Below are 6,000 nucleotides of genomic sequence, written 5' to 3'. Positions count from 1 at the left end.
TTTTGTTTTCAGAAATCAGTCCTAAAACTGTAGTGTTTTGTCACACATCTGGGAAAAGTGTGTAGAGGTTACAAAGAAGAACTGAAACCCTTGAGAAAGGAAAGCATGTAAAGGAAAGACTGGGTGGATAATTTACTAGGAAAGATAGGCAGAAACTTAATGATACTGCCACAAACATTCCAACACAATTGAAGGCCATTCCATAAAGTTATGCTGTGCAAGTTTTTGCAGAAAGTATGGTGATATTGGCTAATTTTATACTGTAAGTAAATTATCAACAGGAAAGGGATTATCTTATTCATAGATAACATATTAAGTGGTCAAATATTAGGTGGAGAGGATAAAACATTCTAATAGGTATTGGTGTGAAATTCTTAATGTATATAGCCATATGGTATCTTCCAGATTAGAGTTCCAAAATTATTTTTTTCCTTCAGCCTGCAAGTGCCAGCATTGTGAAAAATATAAACACGTAGCAAATAGTCTGACCCACAGCAATTCTCTATGGAATGATTTGAACGTAAATCTTGCCGAGATCCAAGAGGTTGTTCTCCTGTTTAGGATTTTAATATCAAAGAAGCAACTATGTGCATTCCATTTAGATAAACTCTAAACTAAATTTAACCTACTTGAAAAAAGCAGAATTTGTTCAAAGTGACATGCAAGTACTATGAAGTATCGTTCTCCAAACTGAGCAGTTCCAAAATTCCAGATCTATGCTACAGATTTTTTTTAAAATGTGGGAGTTGCTACATTTCTCCTAGCGTTGTAATTTTTTAGTGATAGTTTCTATCTGTGGAAATACTTGGATGGGACTCTCATTTTTGCTTTTAATCATAAATTTTTGAGAGGAATGTGAGTAGGGTGTGTGTGTTTATGTGTGTGTGAGTGTGTGGGTGGGAAAGAGGGGCGAATATGGCTTATCTTTTTTAAAAAAATGAACTATAAAATCTTAAATCCCTGTTACATAGCCTTATTTGTCTACATTATTATCATATATATAGTAATAACTACATTCTGTCTATCTGTATCTATCTATCATCTATCTCTATTATTATCTATCTATCATCTATCTATCATCTATCTATCATCTATCTATCTATCTATCTATCTATCTATCTATCTATCTATCTATCTATCATCTATCTTTTTGAGGTTTTCTGCATGTCTATCCAAAGGTCATATGCCTGTGGACATATAGATATTAAAATGGGAATAGCAAATACTGTATCAGCAATAGATCTAGATGGAAGCAAATTCCAGAAAGCATGAACTGGAAAACTGCTGGTAACAGAAAAACATGGTAAAATAATGTCGGTGTGCATTTTTTTAAAAAGAAAAACTTGTCTTTGGTATAGAATATGATGAGGGCGAGCTGAAAAAACATCAGAACAGCTTTGATCTCCTCAAAGCTGCCCAGCTGATGGAATAATGTAAAATAGGCTCCTGGAAATTCTCTTTGAGGGAGAAAATGGCAGAAAATTGGTGAGGAGTCAGAAACATTAACTAAGTCCTCTGTTTTTGAAAATGGATCTGTAAACTCTGGAGATTTTAGATTTTTTCCCCTCAGTGTTACTATTTTTATAAATACTCAAGGTGGTGAACATATCTAATACTCCCTCTTCCTCCTCCTATTTCACTGGTTGGGCTCAGAGTTACTGGCCCAAAGTCATCCAGCCAGTTTTTATATCTAAGGCGGGACTGTAATTCATACTCTTTGTTTCCAGCTTGGTGTTTTAACCACTGTTCAATTATATATCATTTATTATTTTAGAATAATCATAATAGTGACCTAAGAGTTTATTATAACTATCATGTTACTAAAAGGTAGATAGTGATATCAATAGAGAACATCTAATAGTTCTAACTACTTCTTGTTCTTTTTCACAAAGAGAAAAGCCAACTCTATTAGCTAACTCTGTGCCCTTTGTACATTTTGTTGTCAGTTCTGTAGTACAAAATCTGCAAAACTCATGTAGTTTCTCTGAATTATTTAGAACTTTGAACATAAAGAATTCTAAAACCCATGAGAATTTCCTCTGCTGCAGATGTTTGACCTCTAATATGTAGAAAGTAACAATAGATGCACATGGAGTGCAACAGAAAGAGAAAAGCAAGCTAGTCTGTCTTAACTCATCCCTCACACAATTTTAATAATGTGTGAAAAGAATGTTTGCAAGGGACAGAATAAGGAGGAACTAACATATGTTATATCACAAAAATGATATAGAAGTATATAAGATAAAATATTAAAAGGGCATCAGATCAATTTCTATTCATAATGTATGAATTTGATTGAGTCTTTTTGTACACCAGATGTTTTATACCTGGCGATGCATTCCTGCATGGAGCAACATTATGTTCTTAAAATAGAAGTACACAGATTGTTTTATCTTAGTGACATTTATTGGTAGTGTTTTGAGGATTTCTCAATAATGTGCTCAATTAGCTTATCAAATTTACAAGACAAGAAGTTTGGATGTTTGGGATGGTCTTGAAAAGTAATTAGAAAGGTTCATGTCCAGCGTACTGTTCCCTTTGGGGTAAGGAACATTATGCTTAGTGCAGAAAAGTAAACAAAAACATTGAAGGTTTGAGAAAAAAAGTTATGATATATATGCAATTTATAGCAACACCTTTCAACATATCATTCCTTTCTATCCTTGCAAAGCATCAGTTCTTCTACCATATCCATGAAGGCTTTATAGACTGAATTTTGTTTATTAAATTTCTTACCTCTCACTGTTTGAAAGTCTCATCAACTTCATCTAGCTATGAATTTCACAGTTTTCCCCTTCTTTTTGAGTTATACACTCTTTCTTTGTATACTTATTTTATAATTTAATCCTAATTCATTTTTTCTATGTGGCAAAACCAGAGCCTAAACATGTTCCAAGACAAAATATGCATTCAATCCACATTTATTCAATACCTATTCATTCCTGATTGCATCTTTTATTGTGTTACTACATACATTAATTAAGTGTGAAGGAGCCCATGAAATGATTATGTTGATTTGTTGGTGAGCTGTTTTTTTTTACCTTGACTACTTATTATTAGGAGGGGAAAGGGACCAGGGAAGAGGGAGGAGAGGGAGAAAGAGTGTGTGGATGACCTTGGGAAATGAGGGACAAGGGAATGATCCAACAAGAGCAAGGAGAGCATCCAGTGACTGAATTGTCAGAGAAAGAAACTTAGGATGTACCTGCCCTGATTGATCAGATGGGAAGCTTGTACCTTGGTATATGCAGCCTTTGAATCTTCATATAATGTAGTTACAACAAAGTGGAATTTGCTCATCTGATTGTATTTCTTGTTTCCTGTGAGATCACAGTTCCAGTCTCATCAACTCAAGGTTCCTTCCTTCCGAGATCGGTAAAATCAGGGCCCAGATTGTTGGGGGCAATATGCTGACTCTGTAAACCACTTAGAGAGGGCTGTAAAGCACTATGAAGCAGTATATAAGTCTAAGTGTTATTGCTATTCTTTACCATTTGCTCATTTTACATTGCAGTTATCAATAAATTGGACCACAGATATTAATCTTTGTTACCTGTTGTGGCTTTAGCCAATCAAGGCTTTCACATAACTCCAGACTCCACTGGAGTTGTGTGGTCGATAAATTTAAATAAATGGATAATGTGTTTTAGTAAGAAAGAGAAGCCTATATACAGTACCTACTTTTATTTCAATTCAATTTTATTTATTGATTAGCCCATTGGGCCATATCAAGTGCAGAATCCTACTTTTATTGTTCCTATGCACATGCAACCTTCCCTGCTAATGTCAAGGACAATGTAGATCGGTCTAGTATTGTATTATGTACAACCAAACTTCAGCTTTACCCAGCATGCTCATTCTATTATACACATGCTAAGATCTTTAATCCAATTTGCCCAAATCCCACCAACTAAGAAGTATATGCCGGTTCTGATACACTCCAGATGCAGAATAGAGACCTGTCTATGAATATCAGCAAAGGAATCTGGAAATAATATTTCTATTTTGCAGAGCACTATAATAGATATAATAGCACTGTCAAAGAAAAATCCTTACCAAGGAGAATTGTCACTCATTCTGCTCGTGAGATTCCCTAAGGCTTCTGTGTAGGGATGCAATCATATTCACAGGCAGAGCTAGCTACACACAGTTTTACAAGCCAAAGCAATCATGTATCTTCCAAATAAGGAGGAATCCAGACCTGCACAGAGTTGAAAGTTGTTGTTTCATATGAGAAAGCAAAGTATTTTTAAAGATAATAGAAAATCTGGAACCAATTAATAGTCATTGCTGCAAATATAGTTCATAGAAAATATCTGGGCTATTATTATTCTTAATTATGATCTCTATCTCTAAAAAATCCCAGGTAGCACAAATATGTCCCTTCCACGCCCAACCCATATTTCTCTGATCAGATATAATTAATTTTAAAATAGCTTTTGTGAACAATGTATTTGAAAGTGGGCTGCAAAATTGGGATGAACAATAGCTAGCAGCAATGGGATATCTCTGTGTAATGGTCATCTTCACTTTGCAGATCACATATGGCAACCTAATATCTAAGCATATATTGGTGGTCTTCAATGTCCTTGCATAATTCTATCATATCCTGTTTTAGAGAAATGAACATGTTTCATAGTTAAAATATTCCAGACCAGAAATATTTGGTTCTGACCTCATCAGATATGGTAGACACATTTAACACTGATTAAAAGATTTTTAGGATAAAATTCCAAGAGAAGGAAGGGACGGAGGGAGGGAGGGAGGAAAGAAAGGCAGGAAGGCAGGAAGGCAGGCAGGAAGGAAGGAAGGCACAGTGGTGGTGCAATGGACTAAGTGCTGTTAAAGTAGCACTTAGTTGCCAGATGCCTGCAATTACTGCAAGTTCAAATCTCACCAGGCTCAAGGTTGACTCAGCCTTCCATCCTTTCGAGGTAGGTAAAATGAGGACCCGGGTTGTGGGGGCAATAAGCTGACTTTGTATAAAAAAGAACACCGCTTGGGGTGGGGGGGCGAAAGCCCTACTAAGCAGGTATATACAAAAGTATGAAGGCTACTGCTTAACACATTGTAAGCCGCCCTGAGTTTCCGGAGAAGGGTGGTGTATAAAACGAATTAATAAATAAATAATAAATAAATAAATAAATAAGGAAGGAAGGATTTTAGTAGTATTATCTGTCATAAATTCCCAAATGCATTGTCAATTTATCTTAAAATTGCCTATTTTGAGAAAATTAATTTAAACAGGGTTTTTTTTAATGCTACTTCTGTTGGGGAAAACAAGTATTTGCAATTTCTCCAACAAGTACTAGAATATTGTTTGCTACTTCAGTATAAACCTTAGGTGTTAATCCCCTATTTGTTAAATATCTTGCCCAATAAAGGTCTTCGTGAGAAGATCAAATGAGAAATCATAACTTCATTTCCTTATAAATAAGCCAGATATTTTATAGATATAGAACAGAAATTGGCATTTGAGACCACACTGTAGACAGAGTTTTACAAAATGCATTGTACATTCCTTTTGGGATTTCCGCATCTTTGATAAAATTTCAAAAGATTCTTTTTTCCTACCATCCACTTTATATTCTTACATGATTTAAATATTTCTCCTATGGGTAAACATGTAGATACCACAAAACATCTGGTTCACAGAATTGTTTTGTTTGTTTTGTTGCAAATAGAGTGAAATGGCTTCATTTCTAGAATTTGTTCACCATAACTGCAGCTTAAAAGCAGAGTTGCTCAACAAAGCTGTGAAGACAAGGGAAATGGGATGTCTCAAAATAAGTGTGAGATATAAATATAGCAAAAAAAAAAAAATGTCTGTAAATCCCATGCTGATTTTCAAGAACTCCAAACAAAAAGAATGGTATAAAAGAGATGTGTTTAGCAGATTGGAAAAATATGTTCATAAAATTCTGCAGCATTTCTGTTTATATGCAGGTTCATATCCTATGTTAAATGTCACCTCAAGAAAATATTGCCAAATTTCGTTAT

The sequence above is a fragment of the Pantherophis guttatus genome, chromosome 1 (genome assembly GCF_059756535.1).
Source record: "Pantherophis guttatus breed Tessera chromosome 1, ASM5975653v1, whole genome shotgun sequence".
Classification (NCBI taxonomy): Eukaryota; Metazoa; Chordata; class Lepidosauria; order Squamata; family Colubridae; genus Pantherophis; species Pantherophis guttatus.
This window is presented reverse-complemented; position numbering follows the sequence as displayed.